The sequence below is a fragment of the Vanacampus margaritifer genome, chromosome 12, assembly GCF_051991255.1.
Source record: "Vanacampus margaritifer isolate UIUO_Vmar chromosome 12, RoL_Vmar_1.0, whole genome shotgun sequence".
Lineage (NCBI taxonomy): Eukaryota > Metazoa > Chordata > Actinopteri > Syngnathiformes > Syngnathidae > Vanacampus > Vanacampus margaritifer.
Genome location: NC_135443.1, coordinates 18,277,397 through 18,297,825, shown reverse-complemented (window position 1 = coordinate 18,297,825; position 20,429 = coordinate 18,277,397). Strand labels below are relative to the sequence as shown.

The 20,429-nt window shown below is 40.7% G+C and overlaps 2 protein-coding genes across 9 annotated transcripts in view; both read right to left on the bottom strand.

Moving 5' to 3' along the window:
- slit1a (slit homolog 1a (Drosophila)) overlaps window positions 1-20,429 on the bottom strand; it is a 132,035-nt gene that overhangs the window by 73,132 nt on the left and 38,474 nt on the right. The gene's annotated exons all lie outside the window — the stretch shown is intronic.
- The window catches only part of LOC144061695 (uncharacterized), an 11,331-nt gene continuing 8,681 nt past the window's right edge, over window positions 17,780-20,429 (bottom strand). For both annotated transcript variants that reach the window (XR_013296243.1, XR_013296244.1), the window contains 2 exons: window positions 20,135-20,200; window positions 17,780-18,755 (listed from right to left, as the gene is read on the bottom strand). The gene's annotated coding sequence lies outside the window, so the exon portion shown is untranslated. The remainder of the gene's footprint in view (window positions 18,756-20,134; window positions 20,201-20,429) is intronic.

The following is a 20,429-nucleotide window of genomic DNA, read 5'->3' as shown; positions in this document are numbered from 1 at the left end:
TGGGGCTACTCAAAGTAGTCGCTAGAAATCCCACACAGTGTTGGCATTGCTCCAGGAAAAAGCAAAGTTGCACAACACAGTAAGTGAGTAAATCAGGATTATGTTTTAGAGTTATGGTAGATTTGAATAACTGAGGTTAGGCATCTATTTGTGATGGTTAAAGGGGCTAAGAGGCGAGGGAATGTCAATAAACTTCCTCACTGGGATAAGAGCCCAAATGTGTGTGCGTGTTTTGTCCATTTGCATGTGTGTGTTCTGCTTGTGAGAAAGACAGAAAGTGACAGTGGGAAAAGAGGACAATGAAGTTGGTCCCAGCTGTGCTGCAGTGGGCGGGAGTCGCCTTCAGCATGACAATGGACATTAGTGATTATTCTGCATGTTTACTTGGTCCCCCACACTGCCGCGGAATACCCTCGTCCTCCCACTCTGACAGCCCACAAAAATATGGGCAGGGGCGTTAGTGAAGAGCTGCCATGCAAGGGACGCGAGAGCGAGACAAGCATTTCAAACGATCCTTTACATGGGATTACGGCGGACCTCACTGTGAACAGTATTCAAAGGAATTATTGCTGTGGCTCCAAAGAAAATTGGTCACGGTGATGCCTGTAGTTTTTTCATTGTAGGCATCCCTGAAAAGAAACGCTCTTTTCACTAAGAATCTGATCCCCCAAGTACAACACAATCTGTTACGGGATTTTGGACTTTTTCCGCACAGGAAATAGAAACAATCAGCACAAGTTCAAACTGTAACTGCACGTGCAATTTGTAAACAACATTTTAACAACTTAACTATTGATGAAGGCATAATACGAACTTAGGTCATGTCATTTATTAACATTATTAACTGTTATACAAGTGTAAAATAACCACTGATAATGGTAGAAACTCAGTGAAATGACAAAGGAAAATGTCACTTTAAAACATCCTTGAGAAGTGTAAAAATAACCATTATTAATAGCAAATATTAAACAAAAAAAATACAACACTAAATTAATACCTAATGAACTGGTCTCCAACACACTAGTAGTCATCTGCTCTAACTACTGACCTATAGATGACTTAGTAAAAAACTTGAAACACTGCATAATTGTATTGATTTATGCAAATGTTATGGGTTTAATCCACATTTATGTGTTTAAGTAATGCTATTTATGACGTGATAGTCAGTATACTTGCATAAAATTTAGTGTCTTGTGTAAACGGGCACATTTACAATGTAAAGTCTGAGCCGGGATGAAAATGAATGGGAAATTTTGCATGTAAAATATTAAATTGTGGAAAAAGTGTAAGTATATGTCGCAAGAAAAATACAAGCAAGTAACATGCCGATACCATTATTCCCGACGCTAATATAGGACTTTGGATGCAGCATCTTGTGTCTTGCTTGTGCACGACATTCACTGATGTGTGACGTGTTCACAGCATGCTGAGCCAAGAATTGGAATAATGTGTGAATGCTGAAAGCCAGTGTTAACAGTAAATTGTATTTAAAACAAAACATTTGAATATGTATTCTTAGGCCTGCTGCACACTGAACAACGTAGCCAAACGTGACTGAAACCCTTTAGGCTATTGGGTTATGAGACTCCATATACAGTGAATACTGTGCTGTATTATTATTTTTTGAACCACAAAAACATGCCAGGATTGTCGAGGAGGCACAGATGGCCACTAAAATGCGAAACAGGCGAGAATAAACAAGAGCATGTGGATATTTTGAGAGGCAGTTGACAATGATTGATCGGCCCATTCACTGACTACTCCTGTGCATTTTGGCCAAAGAGACTCCCCACACTTTTCTTTCTAGCCACAGGTATATATACAATTATAAAATTGTTCGTTATGTATCATTGTAAAACACAAAGCCAAAAATATCCGGATAATTTCCAGCTAAAGGCCACTGTTATGTGTGCTCATGACCATCTCACTAAAAACAACTTGAGCACGAGGTGATGATGTTTTTGAAGGTAAGGCAAGTATGAGTCATGGACAGGCAACCACCAGAAAATTATATTGCAGTTTCATGAAGTTAAATTAACTTCATAAAGGTGGGTCGGCTCATAAATATTTTGGCCCATAAATGTTCCACATTATGGCCGTGAGGTGTGTTCATCAGTGGTTGCCGGCCTGCATTATGCGAAGGAGCATCAGATGTGACTCACCGGTCTTTCAGGGTTAATGAACCCTCGAAGAAGTGTAGCCGTAGGCGCAGATTATTACCACAGGCAGAACACCCACACACATTTCTCTCTCTCTCTCTCCCTCTCTCACACACACGCGCACACACACACACTAGCAGGTTGATGATAAAGCAGCTCTCTGTCTTGATTCAAGTCTCCCAAGAAATCAGCCCATCAGAAGGTGCATTTCAACATAATAACTCAACTTGACAGGTTGGACTGGATATAAACATAATCCTGAGCGAAGGAAAACAGTGTTTTTTTTTTCCTCACAGATAGAGCGTAACATAATGGTGGACGAACAGCATCAATCATCCACAAGCATTAACATCGGGAATGATTACTCCCCGGGGCCTGAGAGTTGTCTGTGTGGAGTAATGAATGCATGCCAGTACAGTTTGCGTTCACAGTTAGCCAGATGAGGCCAAAGCTTTTGGATGAATGGCTGCAACAATGACGGATGTTATGTATAAACGGGAATACAGAAGTTTTTTTTATTTATATTATAACAGGAACTTCCTGATATTAGGCCTTTGACATGATGTGGTCTAGATTACCACTCAGATACTTGTGCAGAAGCCAACCGGAGAGCAACTGCCAGAGCAAGGGGCATGAAATTAAAAAGCAGCACCCATGGGACAGAGAAGGGGGAGTGAGTGGGAGTGGAGGAAAAACAAAGCATAATAATTACAGCTGCACACTTGAAAGTTGGGAGGTAAGCTGCAGTTTGTTGTGTGTGTGTGTTTTTTTTTTTTTTTTTTTTAAACTTATTGCATCTCAACAATTACGCCAGTAAGGAAGACGTGAATCTCTCCAGAGTGTGACCTTAATACGCAAGAGCTTTTGAGGTGAGAGTTTCATCTCATAATCAAAAGTCATATATTTTTGCAATTTGGCTTCAACTATCTAGTACAGTATATGAGCAAAAAACAAACAAATTGGTCAGACGAATATGTACATATATTCATATGTATAACGGTAATGGTGTTCCACAGGGTTCAATTCTAGGGCCACTGCTGGCCCTGGAACACATCCTTAAGCTGCATGCAGATGACTAATATAAGAACAAAAGACTTTCTGAATTCAAGGTGAAGAGAAGCAGATTCCATGAAAAGGCTACTCTACATCTTGAATTTGAAAAGAAAAAAAATCACATATAACAAAGAAGGGTTTGGTGAATGCGCGTAGGAAACTGGTGGGGTTTAGTACTTCCAACAAGGTAGAGAACCACTGATCTAGTATATGTGGTTCAAATTTAATAATGATCAGATGAAATGATGAAACTCGTAGTTTTGTGAGTGATTAATATTATAAAACACTATTAAATTTAAAAAATGAACTTATTGGTTAACGGTATCAACCATACAAAGCAGGAAATTAGCAGTTAGCAGTATCGGTAGAAATTTTTCATATCATACATCCCTAAAAATAACACTAAAATGACCCCTTAAACCAATATGGCAGACGGCACATGTCTTTTTATGCATGGGTGCTTCAGATTTTTACAGCATGCAGCCTTGTTTAAAGTAACTGAAAGCTGAACTTTGCTAGAAGTTCAGGTCTTCTTTTAGAATATCACATCTTTGTGCAGTTTGTCACTTTTTTACTCGCGACTACCACCTCTGGCCCAAAGCGTAACTGCAGCATCTGTGTCAGACTGATTCATGGTATCGCGCGTGCGAGTATGTGCACAATCTTATGTGCACGCCAGATGTCCGCTACTCAGCAATGACGCGCATGACGTCACCATCCACCTCTCCCCTCCCCAAAGAAACTGTGGAGTGTGAGAGTCCGCACACTCTACTCTAAAGGGAAGATAAAACCTGATAGGTGCAGTCAGAGTAAAAAAGTCAGGGCTCTTTGTACTCATCTGGGCATTGGTGGAGCATGCATGATGTAGAAAAAGCTTTAATATTACCTTTCTAAACTGCACAATGCACCTTTAAAGTATCTGACAATTTCTGCACTTACGAATCAAAAGTTGTTTTTTATTAGATGATTTAATTTAAAAAATTGAGTGGTAATATGTTATTTTATATGTATTTTATTTATTAGTAGTTTACTTCAGTGAGAGATAGAGAGGTGCATATACGACTTTTGCGCCCAATTAAAGACTTCCTAATTACTTGCATCTCATTTTCATGGCCTTCCCTAGCACACTCCTTCCTATCACATCAATACTGGCAGAAATGTTCTTCTGGTTTGCATTTGACTGTTCAGGCATTACGTCTCAGGACAATTTCGTCTCAGGACAATTTCGTCTTCTGTTAGCCTTAACAACCAAATGAAAGTATAACCACAACCAAGCGTGCACTTTCTCTCGGATGAACAAAGCCATCAAAATAATGATTTGGCCAAAGAATAATGATGAAAAAAAAAACAAAGCCATTTCCAGAGGGCCTTCGCACCACATGCTTGGGTCCTAACAAAGATGCAGGAGGGTCAAAACCAAAATCCCTCCAGTCAAATGAAAAACAAAATGAAGTGGCAGAATAAATGTTGCCAGATGAGATTCTGACTTGCATATCAGCAACATATCATGACACAAACACATTAAAAACAGCTTTGAAATCCAACAACTATCAAAAAACCACAAGTCAAGAACAGGGACCGCTCAAAGAGAAAGTTTGTCTGACCCTCATACATCATCATGTGTGTTGACTTGCCTTGTAGCCACACACACATTTGGTTTTTGTTTCTTTGAATGGCAAATAGATCACATGAATGAGTTAGAATTAATCACAACTGAGGATTTATGCGCGCGCACACACACACAAACACATTTTCTATAGTCTGCCTAGGTGTCCCCTCAAGGCCCCAGAGTGGATATGATGGATATGCCAGACATGGTGTGTGTGTGTGTGTGTGTGTGTGTGTGTGTGTGTGTGTGTGCAGGAGCACATTTGTCTTCTTACCTGACAATGTTACATCCTGTAGCTGAACGTTATTTATTTTGTTTGCTGTATTCTACCGCTTTGCTTTCTGCCTACGGAACAAGGTGTTTGCAGAGAAAATAATCCGCAGCCAAGCGGATGTTTCCCTCCCCGGGCTCACTATCTCACCCTAGCCGTGACCTTTCACCACAGCTCTGGGATTCGGGCCGGGAGGGCCCCGAGCGTGACCGATCCATTAGGGGTCTCCTGACAAGGATGAGGATGACATCTGAACCTTCGGAGGCCGCACGGCGTGGAAGACGACAGACAGGGGAGGAATAGTAAAATGGATGGAGGCAATTGTGTGCAGGTGATGCAAGAAACTTGGTCAGTTCCTGTGTAGAGTTTGCATGTTTTACCCATGTTTCTTTGCTACATTCCAAAAACACGTTTATCTGGTTAATTGAAGAATGTAAATTGTATGAAGACATGAATGTGAGGATGAATGTCTGTCTATTTGGGCCCTATGATTGGTTGGTGACTAACTGGTGATGGGCATTGTGATTTTCTAGGAATGTTGATAAGTGTTCATTTGAAAACAGAATCACGGTGGGGGTAGGTTGGTGGAGGGTGGAGGTTTGGGGATCTGGGGGCAAAAATGTCTGGCGACCCACCAGGTCTATAAAGCACTGGGCGAAACCCTGTTTTTATCTCTTTCCTAATGTGAGTAATAATTTACATGATGAGTGACATCACATAAAATAATGTAATTAATTATTATTACGAGGATTAGTCTGTCACTAACCATTTTTGAATTTTTATTTTTTGAATTGATTATACTAATGATTATTCCATCAATTACTCTGGTAATTGTCCCGCCTCCCATTTGAGGCATAAACTTTTATATCAACCAATTTTTGTGGTCAATTTAGCTAATTAATTATTTTCCCCAACCCTAATAATAACATAAAATAATAATTAGTGATGGGTGAGTATCGGTACCAGGTATCGGTATCGGGCCGATACCCGGCCTTATTTTACAGTATCGGTACTTGCGACAATGGCCGATACTACAGTAGTATGGGCCGCCCTTTTTTGGCTGTTTTACAATTAGGAACTAGAAATAGAAGAATAGAAAACTGCCATTATTTCATTCAATTTTAAAGGGGGTGTATCTCCGTATTTTAAGCCCTTCCACAGTTAACTATAGGCATAAGATTAAATCTTACCTTTGACACCACGGCGATATAATTTTTTTTAGGAAATATTATTATTTTTATATTATTATTTTAAAATAAAATGCCCTGTTCAGTGTGGTTACGCCACTCTCGTCCTAAAAGTCCGCTGCTGCGCGCACCAGCTACAAAACTCTGGAGAGTTGCGTTTGACCATTCCTCTAAAGTATGAAGAAAATGGATGGGTGTTCAATTCTTCAATAAACATTTGAAACAAAACGGCTCCTTTGCAGCAAAAAAATCGTAGTGGAGGAGGAGGGGAAGGGGGAAAGAAGAAGAAAAGAAAGAAAAAAGTGTGCTAACCACTACACCATTCAGTCAAATATTTTACTTGTAATTTACACAAGTGTGAGCCACGCAATTAACGACGGACAATTGTCATTGCACTTTGGCATTGCAAATGTGAAGGATAATTTATCTCTTTGAATTCATTTGGACAGAATGTTTACTGATAAAGGCTCCTTTTATCTCTATCCTGCGAGCATGGAGGTCTCAGAGGACGTGGACGTGCGTTTAGTCCGCAGAGGCGGTGCAGGGGTGGGTCCGCACCTAATGACGTCATAGAGTGAGCACCCGCTTGTTTTCTAGGGATGGTGCTTGGAAAGCAGAATGACCTAGAATTTCTCATAGAGGGGTGAATGGAGGAAAACACCACTTCGGTGATGTTTTTGGTGAGGAATTAGCATTTTAACATGGCTAAAAGCTCCATAAAAGTTGATTTTTCCCGTTACTGTCCCTTTAAGGAAAAATGTGGTCTTTAAAATTATGTGTCTATATTTTTGGGGGAAATTTTATCTACCAAAATCACTAGTGGTATCGGTACTTGGTATCAGTATGGGTGAATAGTCAAGCGTTTCGTACTGGCATTGGCATGAAAAAAAGTGGGATCGAACATCCCTATAAGATTAAATGAAATTGGAAGATTATTTATATTACAGAAGTGTGTATCAAACTGGTAGCCCTTCACACTAATCAGCAGCCAAGAAGTAGCTCTCAAAAAGGTTAGTGACCCCTGCGCTAGCTCAAGTAGCATCCATTCTCTAGCGGCGCATGTTTTCATGCATTCACCGGACAAGGGCTTGACTTTTAACTATTTAGAAGCCTCATTTTGTATGCTTGATGATTTCTTGAATCATTAATTTTTTTGGCCGCCATTAGAGGGCATTTAATTGCATGTGACCATTCTTTTATTTCATCAGCTGAGTTGAGTACATTTGGATGTATTTACACAACACACCCCACTTGAAGTTGCACACGGCCGAGAATCCCCAATTAAGGAGGGTTGGATGGAGATGAAGGGCGGAAGGAGGATGGGACTTCAAGGATGAGCGAATGAGAGTGACAACTCCGTCTGGAATGCCTTTGTCTACGTGAGCTAATATTTGCTCTTGGACTTTGCTTTTTCCCCTCTTCTCTTATTTACTGTTGACAGAATGAAAAGAAAAGCCAACTAGCCAATGGTTTACCAAGTAGCAAGCAAGACTTTTGCGTCTGTGTGAGCTCACAGGTTCCCAAGCAGAGAGCAGGAATCCTATTGACTCCTCCAGAATTGCTGCTGCTCTCTGATGAATCCTGCTTACGGCCCCAAACACATGCCAAACCCGGTACGTGTGTGTGAGAATGCTCCACGTTTGTCAGACAGACAGAGAGGATGGGGGAACGTCTTATACATGCCAAGAACTCCCCCACTTCCTCCCCTCCTGGCTCACAAGCAGCCCGGGGGTCTGCCCGGGGGCCAGTCTCACAGCAGGTCAGTCACGGCGGCAGCACTTTGATGTCTTTGTGGCAAGACTTTGTCCCGCACGTCCACGCTCGTTAACTTTGTCACTGACAGAGCCAAAGCTAAAAATGACACCCCGTGGCCTTGACAGGAGATCGTTTGCCCTTTCGACAAGCGAGAGCGTCACCCCTCACACATGCGGCCTAAAACCAGGAGGATATTGCCACACTTAACCCCAGCATCTCGACTTCCTTTCCACAGATTCACACGCACAGTCACATGATTGCCTGCACGTTCATGCACATCCTGTTTTTAACGCCTTTAAGATTATGGCCCCTTTATCTCATTGAACTTAAGAGTGATCACTAAGCCCTTAATCGGCTAAGGAACTATATTTGGTAATTTGGAGAGTAGAAATGGACACCAGACGCCTCATTATGGGGCAGTAGTCAATCAACAAAATTGCAGTGGGGGAGTTTGTGACCTACAACAAAATGTATTTCTTTTAAGTTAGTTTAGAATAATTTGCATTTATTTGATAAATGGATCTGTCTTATTTATATGCCATTGACTGTTCATTACCTCTGTCAAGTAACTTATATTTTAATCTATTTTTATCTAATGTCTTTTTTGCTGCACTTCTGACCCGGTATGAGAGCAATTTTATTTATGTTATTGTTTCCATTGCACTCTAAAAACAGTTGGGTCAAAAATGAGCCAACCAACGTAAAAAAAAAAAGGGGGGTTATTTTTTACAACAGTTTTTTATAGTGTAGACTCTTAAAACTGCTGGGACATAAATAACCCAATTTGGGTCAAAAATTCAAAGACCTGTGAACTTGGGACATTTTGACCCAATTTTCTGATGATTCTGTTTAGACAAAATTGCCCAAATTTGTTGGCAAAACAACCCAAAGTCAGATGAAATCGACCCAAAGTGAGTCGGTCAAATCTTTGACCCAACTGTTTTGGAGTGTGACTTTCACATGTGATTGTAGTTGGATTTTATTGTTGTTTATTAGCTAGAGCTTGTATTTATTCTTGATGCACTGCACTTTGTTTCAGCTATGGTTACATTTAAGTGCTTTAGAAATAAATGTGCTGTGGTATGGTAATGAGCAGGATTAGACAAAAACAATCAAAACCCATTAAAGTTGGAATGAGTGGGGAAATCTGACATTTGGCTTCAGATTTGGATAAAGGTGCAGACTTTTAGTTTAACATTTTGAGATTTCTTGACTACAACATTTTTGTGAAAACCGTTTAAAGGCATGAAAGTTAGTTTAGTGTTTAGCCTTGGAAGAGGTTTACGCATTCTGATTTTGCCATACAACTTCAGGGAGGACACGCAATCCAGATTACCTCACAAAACCACCAGACTTGTGTTCTGTTTTTGTTTACAAGCAGTCTCAGTTAGAAACAAAAAAAAATATGTTTTACTCCAATCTGGTTCTATTGAATGTCAAATTTTCTCTATGTAAGATTTGCTTATACGAAAGGCTTTTACTTAGAGGTCATTTCATTGTCTGAATACAAACCAGCAGGCATCATTATGAAACTGCTAACAATTGTCACACAGGACCAAGCGTATGCGTACATACAGGTACGTCTGTGCCCATGTATGCACATATTGCTCAGTTGTAGTCTAAATATTTAAAAAGAGAATTGCACTCTCTGTAATTAAAACCGCTTCAGCATGCCATAGTATCCCCAAACGTCAACCCATTTTCCATTTTTCCCTCTAATCACTATCCAGTCTGTTGTTTTCCTTCTTTCTGACCTTTGCTTCAGTTGCCTAGAAATGAGATGTTAAAAAAAAAAAAACTTCAAAAAATAATGAATCTTCACACGGCCTCCTCTTGACACCTACAAATCCTTCACTTAGTCTCCTGAGCACCACCCCGCCCTCTCGCACTTCCATTTTCACTCACGGCTCATCTCCGCCAAGAAAAAGGTTTTGTCTGCAAGGTGGGCCCGCCGTCTTCTCCTGAGGAGAAGCTTGCCTTTCCCAAGGGAAGCGCTGATGTGTTAGGACAGCCCGCAGAGCGAGAACAGGAGCCGTGAGTCAGTGCCGCTCTCACTGTTTGGTTATAAGCCTCGGGGCGTCTGTCGTGTCTGGGCCTGCAGGGGTATTAGAAATAAATTCTCTCCCTTCCCCGTCGCTTCCTTCCATTGCAATCGCCGGGCCAAATCCTGCTTTTATCACTGTATTTACCCTGCTGAGCTCACTAAAGCTACCCGGCCTCGGCCTCGGCACAAGGAAGGCATTTATATCCATACTTGTGTGTGTGCGAGCTTCAGCCTTCAACCTCACTGTTTCCGATGCGCGTCAATGTGGCTGGTATGCAGAGTAAAGTCCTGATGGGACCTCCTGAGCTCCACTCTGTATGGAAGCTTTTCCATTGGTACTTTTTTCTAGTAGCTGACTCAAACGTTATTGGTTTAGACCTGAATAAAATGTGTCTTCTTCACAAAAGCAACAACCAAATGTCAAGAAATATGCACAGGACACCCTTGTTCTCGATCACTGTTGCTAGCATGTTTCTTTCCAAATGATGTGCTCAACGAGGTGTGATTTCACAAGATTGTGGATTTTTCTGTAGACATGTAATGCATTTACAATGTATATTAAAAGTCCATTTATTTCATTATTATTACTTAATATATTTTATAACTGCAACTTTTTGTTGTACATGTTCAAATACATCCATCATCAGGCAGCCATTTTTCCACGTGCTGTCGACTAAAAATGACATCACAGTTGCTCAGGGATCAAGTAACGACTAATCACGGCTCAGCTTGCGAACGTCACATGGCCAAACTCAGGAAACAGGTGAGCCATGATTGGTTGTCACCTGTGCATCAGTGATGTCATTTTCAGTCAATAACAAGTGGCAAAATGGCCGTCCGATGATGGATGAAAATGGGTGGATTTTTGTTGCTCCTTTCCAGGTATTCAAAATCGTCTTTATTAGAACTGTAGCCAGGGTGATGACTTTCATTCAGACATGTATATTTTTTTGTTTCAATTATACTCAGCTGTATTACATCCCATTGAGCTGTTATTTCAGTGTATGTATTGGCATGTATGCCAAATAGATGTTTTGGTCAGTTCCTATGGCGGTGACGAAACATGAATTTTCATCAAAGTCAGAGCTTACTTTAGTCTATCATTAACCTATGCTAATGCTGCAATAAAGCCTTAATTACAATAAATATTTGTATTAAACAAACACTTTTAGGCTATAAATATAAAAACACTGTAGAACAGTATTACGCAGACCAGTTTATTGCACACCGGTCAGAACATCAAAACGTATGCCGTGACCGTCGTAAACCAAGCACCCACAATTAATATTTTTCTTGATTCCTCATTCCTGCACATACTTTTAATTGCCTAAAACTGCCTTAGGGTGGAGGTGTCATAGCGCCACCTGTTGCTTTTGGCATGCACACTAACAGTCTGTGAATGTTTTCATGTGAACTACATGTGCGACCGTAGAGTGGGAAAAAGTTGTAATCAGTGTCAGTGTATAAATGTCGCCTTAGAAACCTTACGGTTCAGACATGTTCCTGGAAAGAAGAATGTCAGCAAACTCTCATAGCATGAATGTAGCGTGTCCTGAAGCGTGTGTGTGTGTGGAGTTGTAAACAGTCACTTCTCATGAAAAAAGGAGAAGCTCCACGGAGAGCTGCTCTCATTTCACTCATTATTTATTTATCGGGGCCCCCTGTGTGGGACACACACGCACACGCAGAGACAGAAATTCTGCAGTTTATTCCATCACGCACCAGCGATCAACCTCATTCTCTCAACCTTTTTACATTCACCCCCTCCCTTAGTGTCTTCATAAAATCGATGGTTTGTTGTGTCACCCGGCGCGACGTCTCCTGCAATATTCATCTGAAGAAAAAGCGCCCATCTCACACTCAATGAATTTTCATAAACTCTGCTTGCTGCCGGTTAATGAAGGGCCAAAGGCTTGACTCACATGCACAAACGGATATACGAACATGCTCATGCGCGTCGACAATATCCGAGATTTGGGCGAGCACTTTGTTTTGTACCGTTGGAATCTGACAGTGATTTATGGAGAAGGGCAGTCACACTACTGTGTGAGAGACACAGTCGCACAAAGCGGGGTTACCGGACCAAACGCGGGCACAAAGAAAGGTTAGCCCTCCACCAACAAAAGACAGTCACAGCAGTAACATGGCACAATCGGGGTCAACACCACTTTAATGCCAACTCAACTGCCATTACTGCTTTGGATGCTATCAATAACTTGTTTTCTATTTTGTTTTGTTTTGTTTTAAAATATTCCTTGTTTTGTCATTGTTTTTGTACAAGTTGTACAGTTTGGAGTTGTGAATTGGGCTTTGGTTCTGTTAACTTTTTCTACTTCTTGTTTTTGTTCCATTGCTGTTGGCTTGATTCAACACACATTTAAAAAAAATTTGGACCAGATAGATCAGGGATGGGCAACTTGCAGCCGGAGGGCCACATGGCCTGTGACCACACTCTGATTTAATAAATAATTTATAGAGTAATTTCTGGACTATAAGCCGCTACTTTTTTCACTTGCATTCGATCCTGCGGCTAATACAAAGGTGCGGCTTATCCATCAGATCACAAGATTGCACTATAAAGGAAGCGTAAGAGCGCCAGGCAGAGCAAAACAAACTCAGTGAGACCAAATACAGTAGGAGAGACAGAACGAGAGCAAGACAATTAGCGCTCTCATTATGGAAAAGAAAGTTGCGGGAACCCAGTGTGGTAACATTAAAACACCTGCGGCTTACAGTCGGTTGCGGCTTATATATGTAACAAACTCGACCATTCCCCAAATTTAGCTAGCACAGCTTATAGTCAAGTGCGTTTTATAGACCAGAAATTACTGTATATTTATCTTTTTTTTTCTTCTAACAATCACAACAATTCTAAAAAAAAAAAATTGGGTGGAAAAAAAAACTGCTGATTAACATTACAATTTCCCCCACTAAAAGAAAGAAAGAAAGAAAAAAGAAAGAAAGAAAGAGAAAAAAACGGAGTGGTTGGGTGAAAATCCTGGGGGAAAAAAACTAAAAAACTAATATTAATAAACACATCCACCAATATGCAAATCTATAGGTGCTGAACTGTGAATACGCAAGGTTCGACTGTAGTTTTAAGTTGTAGTATCACCATTCACCACTAGATGGAAGGCATGGCTTAGTCACACTTACACTGGATCTTACACCACCTTCTACTGCAACCTGACTCAAAATTCTTAGGCCTCCTCAGGTTACCCAAGTAGGCCTAAGCATTTTTTGAATGATATGCAGGACAACCATAGCACCTAAATAGTATAGCAATATTGCGTGAGTTGATTGAAATAATTCACAAAATGAGTTCTTAAACTTAATATTGGTTTAATGTTCAGCAGTTTTGTGCCATCCTTGAATAGGAATTTTTATTCAAGAAACCCATCTGTACTGGAAAAAAAAAAACATCATAGGATGTGGTTGCTTTGTAGTTTTTGTAGTACTTTTCTATAGAAAAGCAACTAAATTGGAGCTCGACCATTGTCACAAAACAGATTGTGGCTAACCTTGGAGGTATTTCTTTTAAACTGACTCCCCAAATGAGTCAGTGCTTCTTTGTGGCATGGGCATGTTGGTTGCCTCTGGAATCTGCCATCAGCTATAACTCTGGCGAGGACACTGCATTCCATCATTCCATCTGACTCATTACAAGTGTTGAAGAACACATGGCAGCAGTTTAAAGGCAATCTGCTATATGAATGGACTTTCATTCATAGATGGCAACGCTAAAGGACAAATACCAATTCTGGAGGGACCCACCAAGATTAACATTGCTAGATCATTGCACACAAATGAGGATGCGGAAAAACATTAACACATCTTGTGTGCTAAAAAGTTGGATAAAAGACAATATGCAGCGAGGACTTACAAAAAAACAACGAGGTGAGTCATCCTCATCATCAGTGAAACTGGATGAAAAGAAGCACACTCATTAAAGGTTTCGCTCCAAGGGCTCACTGATGCAACAGTGCAGAAACCGAGCATTAAAAAATGTGGAGAAAAGTATTGGGACACATTGCCATGACACTAAGAGGAAGCATGCAATTGGACCCCCTTTTGCAGTTATAACAGTTTTCAACCCTTCCTCAAAGACATTCTATGATTTTGGGGTGCAAGGGAATTTTTGTAAATATATTTATTTTAACATATAGCATTGATAGAACTTTTGAACGAGAGTTAATTTGTCAAATATGCTTGTACGTTGTTCACGGCACCACTTGTACCCTTTCAATGTGTACTTCAGTCTTGGCAACAACAGCGTAGGTTTGTGTGTGAATGTGCGTTGTTGTGGTGGAGGTTCATGAAAGGCACTCCAGGACTCTTCAAGACCGAGACCGGCTTGACGGTTGAGGATGGGAATTCAGAAGGGCTGCTTGACAAAGAGGCTATCCCCTGGTGGGTGTTTTACAGAGTGAGAGGAGCTCAGTATTTTTTTTGGGGGGGGGAAGAGCAAGAGCGGCAGAGACGAAAACAAGGGCAGGTGTGACTCCCACAAACAGTATCAAACACCCAAAAAGGAGTCTACTCATTACGCTGACCATTTGCTTCTTTCATTACATCTCTCAGCACCGCAAGAATTTGTGCACACTGGCATAAAAATGAACATATAGGAAAGTTTCTTCTCCAATGTTAGCATCACAATGAAAACATTCCCCCTGTCCCTGAGCACAACCACTATAAAAAAGGACAGTCCTGACACTTACTATGAACCAAGAATTTCCCTACTAATGGACAATTGAGAGAAAACACACACACATTTGTGTCACCAAGTACATCTTTTTCACTGTTGCTCAAGAAATCAAATAGATTCATTGACGTTTGTCACAGTGAAAGCCCTGACCCCAGAACCTGAGTTATTTTGCTTCATTCTCTGGGTACCAGGAAGTAGCCTACTAAAGAGCAACTGGGCGGGCAAACAGAAATATGTTCAAGGATTTTATAGTCACTTTTTGCCGTTTGAGTGTCGTAGAATCCTTCTCCTTATTCCCAAAATAAAAAAATTGTACCGTTCCAACATCTTGCATCCTGCTCCACAAACTAGAAAGTTTTTCACTAGTAAACATAAACACAGATATATAATATTGTTCAAGGATTTCATTGTCTCATTTTACCACTGAACGATGGAAGGCCTGACCCCCGGATTAGAAATAAATGGTACAGTCCGGTGATCTGTCACAGTGAACAAGAAAGTAGCCTGCTAATTGACAACTGACCACAAATAAGATGCTTCACCATTTACCCCCCAACTTCCTGCATGATGGAACAGTCCCTGCCACAAAAAAAAGTGCAGTCCCAACATCTCACATGGTAGACCAGCATGAGGTAGCATGGATCAGTGGTAGAGTGGTAATTTCCCAACCCAGAGGTTGTGGGTTCGATCTCCCACTATTGTGAAGTGTCATGTCGAAGTGTCATTGAGAAAGATAATGAACCCATAGTTGCTCCTTCTTTGAGCGCATTAACAGGTTGAAATGTGCTATACAAGTGAAAGACAATTTACCATCATACACCACGAAACAGAAAGTTCCCTATCAACAATCATACCGTCAAAAATGGCACTCTTCCTTATCTTATATCGGCTTCTGCGAAACAGGAAGAAGCCTGCTACTAACAAACAGATGGACTAACAAACACAATTACAAACATTAACAACCACGATTTACCCTCACTATTTTAACAGTTCTGCCCTGGTGGAGGTCTGTGCGCCGGCATTTGCCATTCTAGTTTCCACTTTAAAAGCATACACATTACGTTTTTGTCCCCTTCCCCAAACTGTTGACTGACAGCTCTGCTGCCTCCTGGCCCAGTCTGGCTGTGAGCAAGGGAGTGAGTGACTGAATAGGCTAATAAATGGCGAAGGAGGGGTTGGTCACACCCTACACTTTTGTACCCGCTCCGTCACGCCTGACCCTTAACCAAACACACACACATGCACACACAAACCCCCTCACACACACACTTTGATGGCTAACAATGTACGTAAATGTCATCTCACACACACCTTTGCGTCACCTCTGGCAGCCATGACCCTTTACCAAACACCCAGGCCTCCCCCTGTATCCAAGGTGACCAAATGAGGCCCCGGCTATCACCTAGCAACCGGGAACAATGAGCTCCAAGGAGACGGAATGGCTTGAGCAAAAGGGCAAGCAATTCTCTGGAGATAGAGGGGAGGGATGGAGGGGATGAGGGGTGATAGGAATGGTGTTGGGACACATCTTTCCCATGTCACAATGAGGGTGCTTGCTTCGGAAACCGGGCTTCCCTAACCCAACTGACCATCACTGGTTAACTTTATTGCGCTCACCCAATCAACTTGGAGAAAGAAAAAGAAAATCCACCTTGTATATTCACAAGATTTAATTGGACTGTTAGACTAAGAGACAACTTTGAGGAGTGAATGTGTGTGTGAATTCAACACTATCTTTTTATATCCACAACCACAGGTAGGAATGTGGATGCGGGTGAGATTGCCGGAGGGCAACATAACAGCACTCTGCAATCCAGTCTCCATAGATACTATTAACGCTTTACTATAAAAAGACGACAAAAAAAGTCAAGCTGTCATCGTTTGGCCGAGGTTTTGATCATAGAGCCAAATTTGAAGAGACCAGGTGCCATTTTTGCTCTGCCAAAATTCCTTACGATGAAGTAGGTTGTTCTGGATCAGTCAAATATGTTCAACCAATTAACTTATGACAAAGAATTGAGAGGAAACAGGGGAGCAGACGGATAAGAGGAGAAATAAAATAAAATAAAATGGATACATGGTGTGTTGAGGAAGTGGAAGGCTGTCTGCTAGCTTGCTCATGTGAAAAGCCTTTGTTAGCCTTGAATGAGCTCCTTTTCTTTTACAAAAGCTTTATGAAGAGGAACTTGGGTATATCATTTTACTTCCTGTGAATACTACACACGCACACATTGACTGTACTTTTTTAGTAATGGTGCACAAATGTTATGTTATTTTGCCATGTTAGACAGCATATCTAGATAATGTTCCTTAAAAATAGCCTGTAGGTTGTTTTATGATAGCCAATGCCCATTAGTTTGACCTTTTGTGTACAGGTGACATGTCAAAGGAGTCTCCCGGCCCGTTCAAGAAAACAAGAGGGGACTCATCAGGGATTTGAACCCGGGATCTCTAGCACCCGGAGCAAGAATCATACGACAAGACCCCACTTGTCATCTTAGCAAGGGTGAAATGACACCTGTACACAAAAGGTCAAATGGCCATAGGCCGTAACAGATAGTGACAGGTTGACGCTATTATTTCTGTTTTCATGATTTCCTATAGGAACATATGATGTCAAATTCCAGCATTTCGGGGGCTGTCCTGTTTCCCCAAATGGACTGTGTTTGATCTTAGACAGGCCAGTCTTATGGAAGTTTATGGAATATATTTTTTTGGGGGTCACTTCAATCAAATTTTAACTCCCCTCCAGTCCCCCCAATTATGACCATAATGTTTGGAATTCTGTGAGGTTCTTACCCAGCAGTTAACACTTAATACAGCAGGTGTCTGCTGTATTTCCTATTAAATTCTCAAATTAATGTGTCGCGTCTTATGCTGTAGTTAGTTCAAAATAATTCCTTCCTGTGGGTTTAATGAAGGTGTCAGTGGGAGGGAGCAGTGCTGCTGTGTGGCATTACAGATTAAAAGACACCCCCTCACAGTCGCACACGCACACACACGCACGCACGCACACACACACACACACACACACACACACACACACACACACACACACACACACACACACACACACACACACACACACACACACACACACACACACACACGCACACACACACACACACACGCACACACACACACACACACACACACACACACACACACGCACACACACACAGGTTTGCCTCTGTGTATTATGAGGACATTTTTTCCAAACCTGTTTAATTGTGTATTACGGGGACACCCCTTTCCGCTAATGCCAGAGAGATGGGACTTGCACCCCAAATTTTTTTTTGGGGTCGTCCAGGGAAATTTCACTTCAAAACTTGAAAAAACTCAACGCACAAAAAAAAGAAAAACCTGAAAAAACAGTAATTATGAGGACATAGATAATGAGCTAAATAAGCCACGCCCATGGCAAAAATGGTAATTATGAGGACCAACTCACATTACAAGGACAAAGTTTACACAACACACAGCAACCATGTCACTGAAGTGACTTGAAAGTTCTGGCATTCTGGCGTTACACAAACTGAAATGACATTGATGTGTAATGACTTACCTGATATAAGGTCGCATTGTTGTGCATAACAATACTGTGAAATGCAAAGTCATACCTGATCCTTGAGCACCATGTTACAACTTTAGGACAGACTGAAACTGGTATGTTAATAAAACAATGCTTCTTATGTGAACAGGTTATCTAGGTCAAGCACATCTTTGTAATGGATAAGTTAGACATGAAACCAGATGCAAAAGAGTCAGTGAACATTGAACATTTTATTCTTTAAAACATGACTACCTCTCATCTTAAAGATGAGCAGTTTTCTAATAGCTCATTACTGGAATACCTTCGGATTTCAGAATTTCTGAAACAGGTTCAATGTAGGAAGTGTCCGAAGTACTGTGAGAATCTGGAACATATTCCTCTGCTGATGAATCCTCACTTGAACTGGATACATCAGCAACCTAATTTTTTAAACAAAAACAATTATTACATACATACAGACATACATATACATATTGTCGCTGTCCTGTGAAAAACACTTCCACCATATTTTCCAGACTATAAAGCGCACCGTGATACAAGCCGTGCCGCCAAGAAGGATCGCTACCGGAGAGCAGCCCGCGACCTAAAAATGGAAACGTGTTTTTCACAGGACAGCAATGATATCCATATATACAGTAGACGCACACATACATGTGCATATATACAGCGGCTCTAAAATTGACACCTGCCGGATGCGGGTTAAAGTTCCTTTTGCCGGGTGGTCATAAATATTTACTAGCTTTACTTCGCTGTTACTTAGTGATGTTACACTCGAAGTAGAAGCTTGAGACAAGTGTCGAGCGCTCGCGGCAGAATTAGCTCCCGCCATTGATGGGCTAATGTGCTAAAGTTCATTTACCAAAGATAGGTGGTCTTCATCATCAAGCAGTTTTGCATTTTTTTTTTTTTTGCAATCAACGGGATATGTGCCAGATGCTGGAGCAAACTAGAAAAGCATTTAGAACCTTAAGTTTGTGCATATAATGTACTAAAGATTATTATAAATCTAGTCACCACATTTATTCGAAAGATGAGATGAAGCATTTAACAAGAGGGATAGTTAATATGCTTAATCTATGGCATTGCCCCTAAAACGGGTCTTGTGTGATACAGTCCTTCAGTTACAGTAGACGTTTTCTATTTTACTGAGTCAGACAGTCGTTAAGATTGAGACAATTGCTCAACATTTAGCTGCTTGCAACTAAAGACAGCGGTATAAACATGGGTCATAATTTATCCTCTTGACTAAATTATATTCATTCAATGAAAATGCCTGCACTATTAATCCTGGTTGCGTGAAACAAAGATCCATTGCAGATACAAATAACACACAAGATAAAATACCCATCATGCCAGTCCATTCTAGTGCAGCGAAAGGTCCAAAACATAAAGCACATTTATCCAAGCTTGATACAAGTGAATAAACTACCTGATGTTTACACTTCTGTTTAAAAAAAAATAAAAAAATTATAGCGAGTTCACCTCTAAAATCCACCATAAATAAATTAATGGGAAAAAAAGATCACTACAGTGCATAATCTAAATCACCAAACTGCCAACAAATCTTCAATTTGAGATATTTTTAATGTTGACTTGTAGAAATTTTAGTCCCATACAAGCGTATTGTTGGATACAGTATTTTTAACGTCTTGGCAATACACATTGCATAAACAATTGTTGTGATTATATTTGTTAGTTATATAGTTTAGCCCTAGCATCTACTCTACACTCTTCACTCCTAACGTCTTGCTTCTGAAAACTGATTTCAACATCAATATTCAAAAAGAAATCTCGTCACCTGGTCAACTTTGTCTGTGACAGCTACGTCTTCAGCTATGTCTTCAGGTTGTGCGTCAGTTCAAACCTGGTACACATGAAGAAAAAAATACATATAAAATTCAATTCTTAGTAATACACAAGACTGTACCTGTGCATGTACACAGTTACAGTACATACAGAACAATGAATAGGTTAAAGTATTGTGAATGCAAACTCATTTTATTTGCCATTACAAAAATAAATAAATAAATCCTTCTGCACTACAGGTTTGTGTAAATTGGTGACGTCTATTTTTCACAATGAAACAAAAACAA